General features: G+C 46.6%; 1 protein-coding gene across 4 annotated transcripts in view; it reads right to left on the reverse strand.

Annotated features, from left to right (window-relative positions):
* Positions 1–18,516, reverse strand: part of CEP295 (centrosomal protein 295) — a 721,329-nt gene that overhangs the window by 554,784 nt on the left and 148,029 nt on the right. The window lies entirely within an intron of this gene.

The raw sequence follows: 18,516 nt of genomic DNA on the forward strand, positions 1-18,516 counted from the left end.
GCTTAGACTTTGAGGATCAGGGCTACGTATCACGATACAAGAGTCTGACCAGCATGATATGATGTGGAATTTTTAACACGCATATAGACAAATGTTTCAAGGCGTGATGAGGCAAGGGAGAGGAAACAGAGGGGAGATGGAGACAACAATCCAACTAGGCCAGGTGACTAAGATTGCGCAAGTGCAGGGGGGGACGAAAGGGGGTGGAGGGCAGGGGCCAGTGCAGTACATAGGGTAACAGTGAAATAAAGACATTAAATAAAAGTGCGGCCAGTTGGTGGCAGTGCAAGGGTAAGTGCAGACATCAGGTGTCAAGTGCTGGTAGGGGCTGTAGGGGTACAGAAACAGTCCCGAGTGCAAAGGTTGCCAAGGGGGTAGCGCAGGTGTGCAACTGGCTGGGCTGGGACCTGGGTCCGAGATCAGATGGTAGCCAGGTAACCGGTGCAGATTTAGAAAGGAGATCAACAGGGGAAAGGGTGGGGGGGAGGGGACAGAAGAAACGAGGAAGGTCTTGAGATGCTTCCGGAACCAGAGATGGTTCCTCAAGTTTCAAAGAGGCAAGGAGGCTGTTCCAGAGGGAGGCCCCAGCAGAAGAAAAATCTACCACCAACTCGCTGCTTGGAGAAGCGACTAACTCAGAGGGAGTTGCAGGCGGATGAGCGGAGAGCTCGAGAAGGAAGATGTTTAGCAAGAGAGAGTTGGAGGTATGGAGGCCCCAGAAGGCCTTGTGGACAATGCAGAGGGTTTTGAACATAATCCTCGCCGCCACTGGGAGCCAGTGCAGAGATTTCAGTCCTGGAGAGATACGATCCCTGAGGCCAAGGACAAGTCTCAAAGTCCTGTTTTGGATAAGTTGCAGAGGACGGAGAGTATAAGCAGGCAGATTAAGAAAGAGGCTGTTGCAGTTGTCAAGCCTGCAGAGAACCAAAGCTCTGGAGACAGTGAGCTTCTGGGGGGAGGGGGGAGGAGGAGAGTTTATTTATAATGCGCACCAGACCCAGGAGCATCAGGGCTCAGCAATTACAGATAATGCGAAGCTTAATTAACAGGTTACACAATTGACAATACAATGTAGGCACGGTAATGCGGAAGTGGAACACAAAAAAAAAAAAACACCGTAGAATAAACATATACAAATAATTACAGTTTAGGCAAAAATCAGAGGCATAGTACATAAAAATAAAATATGCAGGTACTGGCAAATATACAGGAAGGGTGCAGTGGTGCAGGAATATAGTCCAGACTAAGGATACGTAAATACGGACATTTAGAGGTCGTTCGACTCAAGGCAGTTGATGTAGCTTACTCTGAACTTTTGATAGGATTGATCTTCTCTGATGTGGTGTGGTAAGGAGTTCCATAATTGGGCAGCTTTGACGTGGAAGCCGTTTCGCCAACCTTAGAGAGCTTGAATCTGGGGATGGTGATGCGGTTGGTATTGATGAGTCTCAAAGGTCTAATGGAAGTTCTTCTTTGAAATCTGTTCATGAGATAGCTGGGGGCAGCATTGTTCAAAGCCTTGTGTGTCAGGGATGCTGTTTTTAATTGAATCTTGTTAAGGGTACAGAGCCAATTATTTTGGAGTCTTATCACCGAGATATGTGATCTTTTGGGCACGCCAAGAGCCGCTCTTGGGGCATTATTTTGATGGATTTGGATCTTTTGGATGATAGATTTGTTGGCACCAATGTATAGTGCATTGCAATAGTCGAGCCTAGATAGGATCAGGGCTCTTGCCAGGGTGATGCATCCGAGAGAAAGGGTTGGCCAGTTCTAATCAGCTTACATGTGTAGGCTGTGGCGTTTACTTGTTTAGCTAAGGAAGAGGGTAGAGTCGAGGTAGAAAGCCAGAGTTTTTACCTCCTTAGCCACCTTGATAAGATTGCCATCAATGACGTAAGATGAGTAGTTCTGTCCTAGTTTTATCAGGTTAGTGTGGGTACCCAGAATGATAAGCTCCGTTTTGTCATCGTTCAGGTATAGACCATGAGTAGCCATCCATGCCTGGATTATGAGATACACCCTATTCACCAAGGCCAAATCCTTCTCGTAATCCTGGGAAAGTGGGAGGAGAATGTGGGTATTATCTGCATAGTAAGTGTAGGTGATACCAAGAAGGTCCAGATCATCGAAGAGGGGCTTGGTAAATATGCTGTATAGAGTGGCGGAGACACAGAACCCTTGGGACACACCACAAGTGATAGGAATGGGGTCTGCTGCTGCGGTGGGAGAACAAACCCTCATGGTTCTGTCGCTTAAGAAGGACTCCATCCATGTTACAGCATCTTTAGAAAAGTGGGCAGCTGAGTCCAGGTGTCTGAATAGGACCTTGCGAACTACAAGGTCGAATGCAGCTGAGAGGTCTAGAAGTAAGAGGAGGACTGTTTTTTCCCCTGGTCTCTCAGCCCGTCGACCTGTGCCTTCAAATCGACGAGGGCGGTCTCAGTTCCATGTTGAGATGGAAGCCCAATTGACGTGCTCCTAGGAGTTTATGATGTTTCAGATATTTTTGAATTTGGAGATATTTAACTTTATCTAGGATCTTGAGCAGGAAGGGTACTGTTGTAATGGGGCGGTAGTGGGTATGAGTGGATCTAGCATTTGTTTTTTAGTAGGGGGAGCACCCAGGATCGTTTGAGATCGGATGGGACGGTGCCATATGCAAATGAGGCATTAATAAGTTTGGCTATGAAGGGGGCAAGATCTCATGCAGTGTCTTTTATGAGCTGAGCAGGGCAAAGGTCTCCCTGGCAGAAAGGCTTGAGTGAAAGAATTACTTTCTCTGCCTCGAGGAAAGACATTTTTGTGAAATTGAATCGGGGGGGGGGGTGGGGGGGTCAGGTTAGCCAGTATTTCCTTTGAGGGGTCGTTCGGGGTAATGTGGTTAGGAGGGCGGTAAAGGGATTTCTTTTTGGGGATATTTTATTTTGAAGGGTAGTGACCTTATTGGAGAGGGCATGTTGTATGTCAGAGCACCATGTTTTGTCCTTGGTACAGATATCGGGGGTGATGATCGGGGATTCAAGTTCCTTAAGGATGGAGAACAGTTCTTTAGTGCCAAGGTTAGCACTAGAGATGCGTTTGTTGTAGAAATTGCGTTTGGCTAGGAAGATTTCCTTTTTGTAGTGGGATGAGATTTCGGTAAGTTAAGTTTTATTAGCTGTAGATGGGAGAAGCCTCCATGTAGTTTCACAGCTCCTCTTTAGGTGTCTGAGGTCTTTGAGTTGCGGTGTGAACCATTTGTTCAGATGCGCTTTAGGCTTGCTAGGTCTAAGTTTGAAGGGTGCAAAAGTGTGGTTAGCATAATTTTGTTATACTCCTTGACAAGTGTGCCTGGGTCAAGATTGTCTTCGAGCAGAGGAAAGGAAGAATACCTCTAAGGAGGTGCAGCTGGTAGCGTGACTTCTAAGAGATGTGAGGTGAGAAGAAAAGTGTGGAGTCGAAGATGACCCTGAGGTTTTTAGCCTCACAGGTGGGAGCAGGAAGAGGGCCAAGAGAGGCCGGCCATAGAGTGATGGGAAAGGTGGGGGTAGGTGTGCCGATGAGGAGAACATTGGTCTTACTGGCCTTAAGGCAGAGATCATTGGCGGTACACCACTTCGGGATGGTAGACAGTCAGATGGGAAAGGGAGAAGAGGTGGGAGAAGAGGTAGCAGAGGGGAGCCTGAAAATGAGTTGAGTGTCATCCGCATAGCACTGAAAGTTGGGTCAGAGAACGTCAATGCGGAAAGGCAAGAAGTGCCAGGTATTGGTTGAACATCCAGGGAGAGAGGTTAGACCCCTGAGGAACACCACAGGTAGAGAAGGATGGAGGAGAGGAGGGACCCATGTTGGACCTGCGAGGGTCAATCGTAGAGGAAAGAAGTCAGCCAAGCCAGGGCCTGATCAGTGATACCCAGGTTATCACAGAGACGGTTGAGCAGGATGGCATGGTTGACTGTGTCAAAGTTGGAAGAGAGATCAAGTATGATGAGGACGCAGGGGGGTGTTGGAATCTAGGTTTGAGGACAGGTTTTCACGGGTGTTCAGGAGAGCAGTTTCCGTGCTTCTGGCAGCTCTGAACCCAGACCGATGGTCATGCAGACAACCAACAGAATCGGAATGACGGTTAAGCTGGGAGAACTAGCCAGCTTTTCCTTGAGTTTGCCAAGGAAAGGAGTGATGGAGATTGGGTGATCGTTCGCAGGGCAGGAAGGGTCAGCAGAGGGCTTCTTAAGAGTGTGCACAAGGAGTGCTTCAGGGGGGATGGGAAGACTCCAGTGGCGAAGGAGTGGTTGCAGAAGTCAGCCAGGGCAGGAGCCAGAGAGTCGATGTGGTCCTTGATGGTTTTGGACAAGACTTTCATAGATCAGACTTGAACCTTATCTGCGAAGAACTAGGGAAAGGCAGAGAAGGAGGGAGAAGTGGCCCAAGAAGGGCCAGAGGGAAAGCAGGGAACAGAGGGAGGTGGGCCAGAGGAAGAGAGGACAGGATGTCCCGAGTTTTAGAGATGAAATGAGAAGCCTGGGCTGTAGAGGGCCTGGCAGGGGACAAGAGGGGTAGAGACTGCAGCAGGATTGGCCAGCTCCTAGCAGATATTAAAGAGTTTGGCCGAGTTGTTATTTGCCACGGGCTTGGATGTGGGCTCTCTTCATGGTGCGGACAGAGAGCCGGTATTGCCTTTGGAGCAGGCGGCAGGCCAGTTTTTCACAGGATGTACCCGTAAGCACGCCATTTCCTCAGCCACCATGTACTCTCGTTTAAGGATGACTAGGTCTGAGTCATACTTAGAGTTGCACTTGGCTTTGGGCTTCAAGCGGATCCTCATGACAGGGCCAAGCACATCGAGAGTATCATATTTAGCATAGCGGAGCATGGAAAGGGCTAAGTCTGGGTGTGAGTCAGCCATGGGTGGAGGGGGTGGTGAGAAAGTGGCGGCGAAAACCTCAACTGAAACCCGCTTCATGGGTCAGATAACTGAGAAGATGGGTGGCAGTGCTGAAGTTGGCTTGGCCTGAAGGGTAGAGAGGGTGAGGTGGGAGTAAAGGAGAAAGTGATCACTCCAGGAGAGAGGAGTGGCGAGAGGGATAGAAAGGAGAAGGCCTGAGGAGATCAGAGCATCCAGAGTGTGCCCTGCGGAGTGAGTCGGGCCAGAGGGGAGAATAGAGAGTCAGAGGTCATGAATGAGTCCAGTAGAAGGACAGGAGGCCTCCAGGTGGATGTTGAAGTCTCCAAGAAGGAGGAGTTGATTAGTTGAGGCCAGCCGTGAGGAGGAGAGGTCAGCCCACTCAGAGAGGAAGGAGGAGATCGGACCATGTGGCCGACAGATGGTAGCCACAGTAAGGAAATGGCCAGGAGAGAGAGCCTGCAGACTAGGCATTCGAAAGAGGAGTAGGCCTGCATAGGAATGACAGAGGCAGGAAACCACTTGGCGAAGATCAGGGCTACACCCCCTCAAGAACGGTTGGATCTAGGCGCAGAGGGGATCTGGTAACCATTAGGGAGGAGAGTGTCAAAGCTTATAACAGAACTGGCTGTGAACCATGTCTCTGTGAGCCCGAGGACATTGAGGTCACGTTCCTCCACGAGGCAGCAGATGTCAGCGGAGTGTTTGACAGCCAAGCAAGAGTTTAGAGTAGCAAGATGGAGAAGGTTGCCATCCTTGAGACTTCTGGGGAGGGGTACAAATCAGAGGTACGCCCTTCAGAGGTGTAGAAGAAGCAACGGGGGAGAGGGGCAGAAGAGGAAAGAGGCGAGGTAGCCAAGGAGGAGACAGCAGGGAGAGGAGAGGAAGCCGTGGAGGGGGAGAGAGGGGACAGCAGGAGAATAGAGAAATTGATGAGGCACGAGAAGCATCTATCAAAGAGAAGGTTGGTTTGCAGGCCTTGGACCAAGACAGTACCATTCACGTAAATATTAATGATGACCTTAGAGGAGTGGAAGGAGGCCAGGAGGGCCTCCCACCGGGTGCCACCATTACTGGGAGAGCAAAAGAAGTGAGAGAGCACAGAGATCATATGTAGAGTCCATAGGTCTGACGAGGGAATGACAACGAGGATGTCGATGAAAGTTTGCCTGAAGGAGGCACTGGCATAGGTGTCAGCGATAGGGAGGCCTGGGTTGGAGACCAGGATATCCTTTTTAAACTTCTTCCTACCAGATGTAGTGAGGAGGGCAGGATAGGTGATAGAGAAGCAGTTAGAAAAGATAGGAGAGAGAGCACCACAGAGTAGGTAGGTTGAGGAGAGCAGAGGAAGGGAGTGGATAGGGGAGGACACTAGAGAAGGACACAGAAGGGAGCAAATAGACGCGACAAGTGGACAAGGCAACAGGCACTAAAGATAGGGGTAGAAATGTCAGCGAGACGATTGCTTTGCCGGAGTCAAAGCCAAGGAATGGAACTACTTTCACAATGCAATGTTAGAAACAGGAGAAAAACACCCATGTTTGAGAGTCCTAAATCGAGGGGAAAAGGCCTAGGTTTCAAATGCAATTTTAAATACTTTCCAAGTGCAGTTTTAGAAGCAGGAAGTTTGAGAGTCTGCCATATGAACACGTTTGCAGGGTAGGGTGAAGTTCTAGGCCTAACCAGACCCACTCCTACCTTTTAGTCGCTACTGGTTGACAGCTGGCATTTGGCTTCCCCTGCGGACACCTGTAGATGCAGCCAGGTGCCGCCTCTATGGGAGCCGCCCTTTGCCTTGGGGCCCTTAGCCACATGGGCTGCCAGGCAGAGGGCTGCCCTGGGAAGGTCAGTAATGAAAGAATGGAAAGCCAAACAGGGTGGTGGGCGGGCTGAGAGGGAGAAATGACAGGGGCAAGGGGCACAAAGGGAAAAACAGCAAAATAAATGAATGGCCCATGACGGTCTTGCCAGCAAAATTCAAGTGAACACAGTCACCCACTGAGCCAAGGAGGAATCTTGCCAAAAGATTATACTTTTTGCTGCATTCCCTCCATGAGATATCAGTAGCTTTCTTTTTGCTACTGTTTTGGACCCTTCCCTGACATTTGGAGTTAAGTAAAGCCTTTTTGCTCCACTTAACTTGCTTAGCTCATCTGTTCTGAGGGCACTGATCAGTTTCTATGGATATCAGTGCAAGAGAACTTGGTCAATTATAAAGTTCTTGGTTCATTTTTTCGACTGCCTCCAGAAACGGCCACACTGCTTCTGCACAACTGCTTTTGAGAACACAGAATATTGGTATCCTAAATCTCTGGTGCTCTTGCCAAGTCCCCTCTTTCTCATTATGGGTGTTCTCTGTGCCTGGCACTACAGAAAGAACTCTGTGGGACACTGTTGCAAAAGGGAATACTTTTCCATCAAAAACTGCCACAAACTCGTACAACTGGTCTCCTTTGTCTCTTCTACTCCCCCCACACCTTCTTGCAAAGGCTCCTTCTGAACTATGGCCCTTGATCTCAGAAGTTGCATGTGCCTGGATACCTTTGAGAAAAAAAAAAAAAAAAAAAAACGTAAAACCTACCTATTTTGATAACTCCTTTTGGGCTGTATAGCTAGCACATTCTAGGCCCGGTGATTTGTATTGTCCATACCCATCTTCTAGGGACTGCAATTTCTGGTGCCCGTTTGCCTACGGCCCACCCTACTAGCACCTAACAAATAAAGCAAACTTCTTAAAATGCTTTTACTGCCCTGTTAAATTGTGGAACCCTTTTATTTTTACAAAGTTAATTTGGTCAGGAGCATAGGAAGGCATTTCGTGCCTGATTTTATTTATATATTTTATTAAACTAGTAAGTGGACATGCTCTCATTGGGTATTCATGAAAATAGTGTTCTGTACCTGGTAACTAACCCCAACACCACCTACTGAGGGTTAAGCTTGGCTGCTCTGATACACCACCACATAGTGATAATCGGCTCAACAGGCTCTTTAACAGTACCCACTTCAGGAAGCTTCACCTAAACACGGAGAACAGAGCTTAAGGACAATCTCACTAAAAAGTACCACATTCAAAAGGGTTGCAGTGGGAACACGATTTCCCAACTACCAAAAAAATAATGCAAGCTCTAGAAAATTATTCAGGAAAAAGCAAAAGGTTTGGGGGTCACATAACATGGGACAAAAGAACACCAAACAATTTAATTGTACCCAGTTAGGACACTTTCTAAAATCCCCTAGGGAAGATGTATCAGTTTTAGGCTTAATCCCCTCGCCATGTTGCTGGACTTCTGAAACCTTTTCTTTCTATCCTGAATGAGGAGAGCCCCCCCCCCCTTATTCATTCTTAAGGGCTCTGACATTTGGAACTCTGTTCTCTGTGTTTTACCATTTTCTATGGAGTCTGCTTTCCTCCAGATCTCTTAAGGCATCTGTGTTTAACTTTTGCAGCACACAGCACCCCATGTCCGATCCTCCTTTGAGATTCTTTGACTGTCCTTAATAACGACCAAGGATAGAGGGACATTTTCTGTCCCTCCTAAAACTGTATCCTATGAGATTTTATCACACAACACCCTATGTGGAGTGCTAGGGAGATACCTTTACCATGGTCTGATCACCATTATATTCAATTCAACCCATCTAAAAAAGGCTCCTCTAAACCTACTGCCCCCTGTCCAGCAGCCCTCGCAAGGAGCTCTCGTCAGCTCACTGCTGTAAACATTGCACCCTTTCTAATGGTGCCTGCATTGCAGGCCCCTTTCTCCGATAACCCTGCAATTCTAGCCAACACCTTCAAAGACATCTCCCAAGCTGTTGACGCTATAGCCCCACAATCCCACAAGAAAGCGGAAAAGAGTCAAACACTCCAACGCCTTGTTCTCGAAGGAATTGCTTGACGAACGCACTAAAAAAAGGTTAGCACTCTTCCTGGAAAGCCAACCCTTCGGATGCTACCCGGAGTGCCTTCATAGCCATTTCTAAAACCTACAAAGCCAACATCATCCTAGCCAAAGCTGCATCCTTTAACTCTAGGATTAATGATGCTAAATCGGGATCTAACGAAATCTTCACAATTTTTAGAGAGCTAGAAAAGCCTTCCACTCTCCCCCGCCAACTCTCCGTAAGGACGAAAACTGATGTAACAGCATTCAGTCGGCTATGCTAGACAAACTGAAAACTCTCCAAACCAAAATTCAGGGCCATCAAAAAGCCCTTAGTCTCATAGCCAACTTGCACAGCGACCAGCCTGTGGTCACCAAGTCTAACTCGGCCACCCCTTTTGACTTCAAAGAAATGACAGAACTTGAAGTCATGGCTTTGCTAACATCCATCAAAACCTCCAATTGTAAGGGCGATGTTTGCCCGGCCCAACTGATTTAAGACTCAGTCAACCTCCTCGTACCCTTCATAAGGCCCTTTAGCAACACCTCCTTCAAGTCTGGCCACGTCCCCAAGGATCTCAAAGAAGCTTGGGTTCGCCCGCTCCTTAAAAAAAAACCTTCCATTGACCCAACGGTCACAGGGAACTATAGGCCCATCACTACTGTCCATTTCCTCCTGAAAATCTTGGACAAAGCAGCCTACCAGCAAGTCCAAAAAATGTCTGGAAGATAACCATCTCCTTGGCCTGCGGCAGTCTGGCTTCTGCCCACGACATGGTACTGAAACGGCCCTTCTTGACCTAAAGAACCAAATGGACAATCTTAGAGACTCGGGCAAACCTGCGCTCCTATTCCTCCTTGACTTGTCAGCCGCCTTTGATTTGGTGGAGCATAACACCCTTTGCCGCCACCTCGCCACTGCAGCCAACTTCTCCCCCAAAGCCTGTGCCTGGATCACTTCCTTTCTTCAAGAGAGGGCTATGAAAAGTCTTCTCTGACTCAGCCTGTGCCATCCGTAGCCTCAAAATGTGGAGTCCGTCAAGGCTCCTGCATTGCGCCAACCCTATACAACCTCTTCACGAGACCTCCGTTTAGTATCCTCGAGTCCCTGTGCATCTCGTATACCAACTATGCAGAGGACAGACGTGCTTATCCCACTCACCGGCAATTACAAAGAGGACATGATCACCCTCACCACTATATACTCCACAATCCAATCTTGGATGGCGGATAATTGTCTGTGCCTCAATAGGGGAAAAAAAACTTAAATCCTCCCGATTGGTTCACCCACCACTTTGGGCAATCTTGATCAGCAGTACGTGTCTTTCACCATCGACAACAATCCCAACAAGGTATCCAACAATGTCAAGACGCTTGGAGTCTACCTAGACTCGGATCAGACCATGGACAAACAGGTTAACGCCGTTGCCTCCTCCTCGACTTACTACTCCAAAGTCCTTAACGCGGTCAGACCCTTCCTTTCCCGCCAGAACTGCCTTACCACCATAGCGAGGGTAATAATTGGCTCAAGGCTTGATTACTGCAATGCCCTCCTCGTAGGGACTTCCTGCAAACACCTAGCCAAGCTCCAACTGGTGCAAAATAACACCCTTAAGGCTGCCACGGGCACCTCCAGGAAAGACCACATCTCTGAGGTGAGGAAGCAGGCTCACTGGCTCCCAGTCAAAGAGAGGGTCGTCTTCAAGACACTCTCGCTGACCCATAAATGCCTACATGACCTGGCTCCACCTTACCTTGCTCAAAGAATCGTTAAACACACACCCACAAGACCTCTCAGAAAGGGGTACTCAAACATGGTCATCACTCCCAAGACATTAAAATTGCGCGCTGGGGGTTCAAGCTTCCCCACAATGGATGCATCACACTGGAACGCCCTTCCATCCTACCTAAGAATGATCGAGTCCCACCATGCATTCCGTAAAGCCATCAAAACCAAGCTTTTTGTCTAAACTGCTTGGCTACTCGTGTATGTTCTGCTGTAATACTATTGTTGGCTCACTTTTCATGTATGTAATTACCTACTTGTCTTGCAAAGACACCTACCTGTATGGCACCTATACCTAAAGAGATCACTTCGGTCACCTGTATCCACCTAATCAAATTTTCCTACAAACGTCTTGCAACAGCGCCTCGATGCCCGTGGGCTGCAAGCACGCTATACCAATGCAAATAAATAAAATAAAAATACCCAGTATCCCCCTTCTCACTGCCCCTGTCACTTTTTAGTCACAAACAACCCCATAGGTATGGCTGGTGAGGGTGGATGTGTTCTACCAACCATCGTGCCATTTTCTACCAGACTGTATTCACAGACTCAGTTATGCATGTTTTGCAAGAATTGATGCAGTAACCCTGTGGGAGAGTACAACAGCTTTGTCCTCTTGGTATTCAGTAACCCACTTATTGGTGGTCTGTACTACACAAGTTGGTAGAGCGACTGAGCAGCCAGACTGATCTCAAGAGAGGTAAATGTGAGCTGTAGCATCGAAATTCACCATTATAAGTATCCAAATAACACTAGCAATCAAGGTTTTCTAGTAAAATAATTATTTATTTAACGGTCAGTATTAAATAAGCATTCTTTAATAAGGGCATTCTTTAATAAGGGCAATGTGCAACAATAAAAATAAATTTCAAAATACTTCAGAATCAAGGCAAAGCATGTAGATACTCTTTAGAGATGCTTCATATACACTTCCTACACCCTGAGGTGACTTCATGAACTAGGACAGTAACAGTGTTAGGCAAAATTGTATGCAGTACCCTGTGGGAGACTGCACCAGCCTTGCCTCTTGGTAATAGTTAACCCAAACTTTGGCATAAGCATGTATTACACAAGTTGGAAGAGTGACTGTCGGAGAGAATTCTCAAAAATGTGCCAATTCCCTTCACCTTAGAGACCCAGCAACTTTGCTGGATTTTGAGGACTTTTTTTTTTCCTGGAAAGAGTGCGAGTGCTCCCCCCCCCCCCCCCCCGACTCTTTCATGTATTTCATGTTTTACTCTTGTGTTCTTTGATTATGCGGTTTTAGACAACTCCATAGGCATCATCGTTTCATGTGTGTTACACAACACCTTCAGTGCAGTGACAAAGGGATGTCTTTTAGACTTCCCAAAAGGTTTAAATACCTTCTCTGGGATGAACTACTGTTCCCCAGAGAATGTTAAGTGAAATTGACTTTACTAGTATTTTTTTAGATTCCTAGACCCAGCACACACTAACTTCCTATAGAGTGCTGGAGGGTTTACCTAGTATCCCCTGTGTCTAGAAACTCATGTAGCAGTCAAATGCTACCCTTTTCTATCGAAATGGCTGGTGGCAGTTTTTTTTTAGAACAAACTACCATGATTTTTCCCGACCGCGAACACCAGTAGCTAAAAATCGCGGGAGCCATGTTTTTCAAAATGGTGCCTTAAGACCCTTTGTTTAAACGGGTCCTGGTCTTTTTCCACCATTTCTTTTTGGAAAGGTCCTTCTAGTGTTTGTCACTGCGCGACAAACCAGGTTTAGTCCCTTTGTTTCCATGCCTTTCTTGCCGGGCTTTAGGACTGAAGTCCGCCTCTGGCGCCTGAGTGTCATGGGTGGACAGGAAGTGAGGGAGGTGCCCAAAACTGCTGTGCTTAGCTTAATCTCCTAGAAGACCCAAAAGCACTCTGGCGTGATTGGCTGACTGTCTGGCAAGGTCAGCCACCCTGCTGGGTGAGTGGCAGCTAGGCTGGAATGAATGGACTGTTTAGAAGGTGAGTCTCTTTGACTGGAAAACAGTCGACCACTGGAACGAAAGAACCGAAGACGAGCTGGAAGTGGACGACTGCTGCAACTCCTAGACCGTTGGTTTGCCCAGTGAAACCCTGCTGCAGGTCCAAATCGCCAAAGCTCCTTTCGACAGAGAAGCCCCTTCAAGGATGACCTCTTCCTTCGAGTTGGTGGGACCAATCAACTTGTAAGCCACTTGCATACCATTCTCGAAGCTGGTTAGGATTAACCAGAGGGAAGGACACCAGCTTGCGTGCTTGAACAGCTACTCCATTTTGTCAGCTTTTTCTGACGATCCCATACAGTGCAGGAGTCCCCCCCGACGTCCTCCCTCGTGTCCCCAAGACTGAGGCTCAGAACAGCGAGATCTGCAGGAACTGCCAGGAACCAACGTCTTCAGCTGCATCTTTTCTTCATATTAAGGTACTGTGCCGACCCGATTGAGAGAACTTAACTCTCGCAGTGAAAGTTTGTGGAACTTTCCCAACTTGCAGGCCTAATCAACTTGTGACCCAACATATGATTCTTTTTCGTACAAACTACTGCTTAGAACGTTAGCAAAGACTTTACTGTTTACTACAAGAACTGCTCTTTCCTATCCAAGCCACTAGTCCATCGACTTTGGCCTAGGCCTATTGAACTGAATAGGGTCCTCTAGTGAACTAAAACTATTTGCACTGCCAAAAAGAAGTATTTGTGATCTAGTCTATTAACTTGTGCCTTTTCCCTCCTATTTAAATTACCTGAAATGCCATTTTGCTCCTATTTCAGGGGAGCCCGATTTACTCCGAAACATATTGGTTTGTATTGAAGTATATTTCTGTATGATATTAAGTTGCCTCCTTCTAGTGAATGTTTTCTAAATGACCGTAATAAATGTTTTACAAAGAGACCTTGTGTATGTCTACTTGAACCACTTTGTAAGACCTGTGTAACCTCTTTTACTGCTCATATTCCCTCTTCAGATAAGCCTGGCTGCTCAGCTTGCTACCAAAAACTGTACTACAGACTTATACCAAAGGTTGGTTTTGCTTACACCTGTAGTTCTAATTGTATGTAGTGGTCCCAGAGGGTCTAGCATACAATTATGCCCAACAGAGAGGCTACTTAGTATCCCCCCCATGTCTAGTTACTCACGTAACAGTCAAATGTTACCCTTTCCTCTCATAATGGCTAGTGGCAGTGGTTTTACAACTACCATGATTTTTCCCCCGACCGCAAACTATTTGTAGCTCAGGTAACGTTAATTCACGGGAGCCATGTTTTTCAAGATGGCGCCCATCCACCATTGCTAAAAACAGGTCGGTTTTCTTTTTATGCCATTTCTTTGTGGAAAGGTCCTTCTACAGTACCCTCTGCGAACACTACAAACAACTATGACTACAGGTATAGGCAACTCTGCCTTTGGTATAAGCTTGTACTACACAGTTTTGGTAGCGTGTTGAGCAGCCAGGCTTCTCTCAAGAGGGGAAATGTGAGCTGTAGTGGAGTTACAAAGATTAAGAGTTACAGGTATTCAAATAAACTCATACTCAAGGTTTCTTGCATAAACAATTATTTATCAGTTATAAAGCCTTCTTCAGAAGGGAGCAATAGAATAGTAACACACAAATATACTTCAATACTGTACTGAGTTTCTGGATCAGACAAGGCCCTTTTGGGATGGCCCACAGACAACCTACACCCACAGGTGACTTCAGTAACAAGGGTGCTGAGGACATTAATACCTTACTGTTGGCTTACAGAATACTCTTTAAAAAGTAAGTAGAAGGCAAAAGATATTAGAACACAAGAAATACAATTAGTCATAAACAAAGCAAATATTGTCAGATGGCTCTTAGAAGAGTAATTCCATTCAATAGGCTAAGCAAAAGTCAATAGACCGAGGTCTTTGTATAGGATGCAGCACAAAGTAAATGGAAAAGTCTTTGCACAAGTCCTTAGGACTCTGAGAAGAAGAATCAAATGTAGGGCCACAATGGGATTAGACTTGCGAGTTGCAGAAGTTACAAGCACTTTCACAGCAAGAAGCAAGTTCTCTTAGCATAGTTTTACAGTACCTTAGTAAAGAAGAAAAAGATGCAGCTGAAGACTTCTGTTCCTGTACAGCTCTGCAGATCTCACTGTTCTTGGGCGTTGGGACAAGTGTGAGGAACCGGGGACTCCTGCACTGTACTGGCACAGTCAAAGCTGGCAAACTTTACTTTCAGTGGCTGTTTAGCGTTTCAGCTCCTTGCGGTACAGCAAATGGCAATAAGCGTGGTTCCTGGCTGTCAAGGTGGACTTTCCTCACATCTGAGGTCCAGCACTCAACTGAGGGAGAGGAGGGGGGGGCAGGCTTGGTCAGTCCTGCTTCGCGGGAGTCTGAAGGATCTTCCAAAAGCTTTCGGCCAGCTTACAAGCAACTCACACAATCTGGTGTCCCTCTCCCTGGCTACAGTTTCCTGCAGCACTCTGAGGAAATGCAACCAGCTCCGAGATGGGTGTCCAGGTGGCTTACTTGGGAGTTGATTGGTCCCACCAACTCAAAAGGGAGAAGTCTTCCTTGCAGGGCTTCTCTGGCGATGCAAACTTGGTGATTCGGACCTGCAGCAGGGCCTCACCGGGAAAACCAACGGTCCAGGAGTTGCAGCAGCCGTCCTCTTCAAGCTCTTCTTTGGTTCCTTCGTCCAGTGGTCGACTGCCATCCAAAGGACAGAGGAAGGACGAGGGGGGGTGGGGGTGAGGGGGTGGGGGTGGATGGGAAGTAGCGATAATTGTTAAGGATTCTCTTTCGGTTTGGGAATCTCCAGGTTTTTCCTTAGAGGGCACCGAAGCATTACATCTCAAGATAGGAATAAATGCTGAGTCTACACTAAATTTCTTACTTGTATATCGCACACCTTCGTGCACCTTGCAGCTAGCTGAGGCGCACAGCTCATTTTACCACAACTCAAACCTACTTCCAAATTCATTCTTTTAGGGGATTTTAATTACTGGCTGGGTGTCGACTCAGATCGCCTGGCGACTGACTTCAAACAAGCCTTGGATAATTTGGGATTTTCTCAACTAATGTACGCCCCCCACACATGCATCTGGTCACACTTTAGACGGGTTATGCACTCATAATGTTAACAGCAAGAATATTGGCGCAAGTCTGTGCCCCTGGTCTGACCATTCGTTTGTGCACTTTACGTTGGACACGCCTTTTCCTATTATGCTGCCAATTATGCCACTTCATTTGGAAATACGGAGTCAAAAGAAGATCACATTGGCTAACATAGAGCCTTTGCTAAAAGACAGCTTAGTAAACTTTCATACGGAGATGTCTCCACAAGATATGGCAAAAGTACTGACAGATAACCTGGCGGGTATCTCCAACAAGCTAGCTCCCCTCAAATTGAAAAAGATTAAGCTCAATGAGCATAAAAGTAAGGCTTGGTTCACGGATGACCTTACAACTAAAAAAGCTGAGGTTAGTAAAGCTTACTTTGCTTGGAAAAAGGAGCATCACGCAGAGTCATTGGCTAAGTATAAGAACTCTGTGCGTGGTTTTAAAAAGTTGATTTTGGATACAAAAAAAAAGACTTCCATAACGGCCGGATAAGCAAAGCTAAATCTAACACAAGGGAAATCTTTAAGATATTAAAGGAACAGGAAACTACTCTGGTCTCTCCGGATTCCCTAGTTAAAACGGACACGGAATGGTGTCAACAGATACAAAATGGTTTACATAATAAACTCTACAAAATTAGGGCAACCATGCTTGAAAAAAGGGAGCCAACCAATGATGATTATGGGGGGGCTGTAACTGAAGGTTTCAAGCGTGACCCGTCAGTCCCCCATTTCAACTTTCATTCAATCACAGAAAGTGAGCTGGTAAAAATCAGAGCATATGAAACCATCGCAATGTAGAGGCGATGCCTGCTCCTCTATGATCATAAAAACATGTCCACCGCAGCTCATTAATGCAGTTTATAACTTTGTAAATGCCTCTTTTAAGGCAAGCAGTGTTCCAAACGAATTAAAAGCAACCATAGTCACCCCCCATCTTAAAAAAACCGGGACTGCCTATGGATAATCCGTTAAATTTCCGACCTATTTCCAACACTCCCTTCTTACTTAATATTCTGGATAGAGTTGCCTATAGTCAACTTGCAGAGCATTTAGACCGGCATGATATCCTCCATCCTAATCAGTCGGATTTTAGGAAGAAATATGGGACGGAAACCTCTCTTGGAACTGAAAACTAATGGGGGAAATGGATAGAAGTGGACTATCACTGATAATCTCATTAGATCATTCAGCGGCTTTTTATTTAGTCGAGCACTCTATCTTAATTCCAAGGCTACAGGAGGTGGCTAATCTCTCAGAATCAGCAGCCCTGTGGATCGCCTCTTTTTTGGAGAACAGAACAAGCAGAGTCTGCTCGGCCACCGCTGAAGCTAGCCCACTTTCCGTTCTCTATGGGGTTCCACAAGGGGCAAGCTTGTCCCCTTGTCTGTACAATCTGTTCATGGCCCCTTTCTTCTTTATGTTACAGGAGGAGGGGGTCATGTTCTCCAATTATGCAGACGACACCCAATGTGTAATTAAGTTATCAGGACATCACAAAAAGGATGAGGCGGAGGTGAACAGAGTTTTTGCCCTCATTGAAAAATGGATGTTGAATAACTTCTTGGCTCTCAATCGCAGTAAGACTGAGCTGATGATAGTCGGCTGTCCTAAGGCGATCAGCAAGCTAAGTCAAGACTATAGCACCTTCAAATTGGGGGAGGACATTACTCCCTTATCTAAAACGAACATTTTGGGTGTAATTCTGGACTCGACATTAAGCATGAAAGCTCATGTCTCATCAGTGGTGGCAAGGATAGTCTATTATATAAGACTTTTGGCTCATCTGAGGCCCATGATTTCGCAGGAAAGTGCCGAGACCATAGCCAGGGCAATTATAGGAGCAAAATTGGACTATTGTTGCAGCCTCCTGCTGGGCATTAACCAAAGAGAGCTGCACAGATTGACCGCCCAATTCTGGGCTACCTGCAGAGTTGTTCTTTGGCCCCAGTTACATGACTATGCCTTGGAAGTCTGACGCTCATTACACTGGCTACCGATTGAAGCCAGGATTCATTTTAGAGTCTTGGTTATAGTCTTCAAATGCCAGTCTCAGGTAATGCCAGAGTATCTACAACAATACATAATCTCAAATAGTAATGTTAGATCTCATCTCTCTAATCAAATCATACAGCCAATATGTAAAACTACTAAGGCGGAAAAGGGAGCATTCAAGGTGAAGGCCCCCTCGCTGTGGAACAATCTTCCTTTAAGCTTGAGAAGTCACTCCTCTCTCGTATCTTTCAAAAAGGAATTCAAGACTTTCCTATTCGTCTGACCGACTGATTAGAAGGATGCCTCCATTGGTGAGGCCTCATACGTCAGGGGTTAGTGGAACAAATTTGTCGAGGAGTCTGATGATCTTCTATCTCTAAGCCTGTCCTCATCTGTGCTGTATGTCTTCTATGTTGTCTGCGCCTTTATGCCCAAGGATCAATAGTGCGCATAAAAAATGAAATGTAATGTAATGACCACAGAGTGCATTTGGGTCTCCTAGGATACTAAGCACAGGGCACCTCCCTCACTTCCTGCCTACCCCAGACACTCTGGAGCCAGAGGCGGGTTTCACTCCTGAGGCCCACCTAAGGCGAATGAACAAAGACCAAACCTGATTTGGCGCACAGAGGAAAACTCAAGAAGGACCTTTCCACAAAGAAATGGCAAAAAAAGAAAACCGGGAACCATTTTAACATTGATGGCTCAGCGCCATTTTGAAAAACATGGCTCCTGCGATTTAACGTTACCAGAGCTGCAAACAGTTCACAGTCAGGGTAAATCATGGTAGTTCATTGCAAAACCACTGCCACCAGCCATTCTGAGAGGAAAGGCTAACATGTGAATGCTACATGAGTAACTAGACACAGGGGATACTAGGT

The sequence above is a fragment of the Ambystoma mexicanum genome, chromosome 7q, assembly GCF_040938575.1.
Source record: "Ambystoma mexicanum isolate Mex_15411 chromosome 7q, UKY_AmexF1_1, whole genome shotgun sequence".
Lineage (NCBI taxonomy): Eukaryota > Metazoa > Chordata > Amphibia > Caudata > Ambystomatidae > Ambystoma > Ambystoma mexicanum.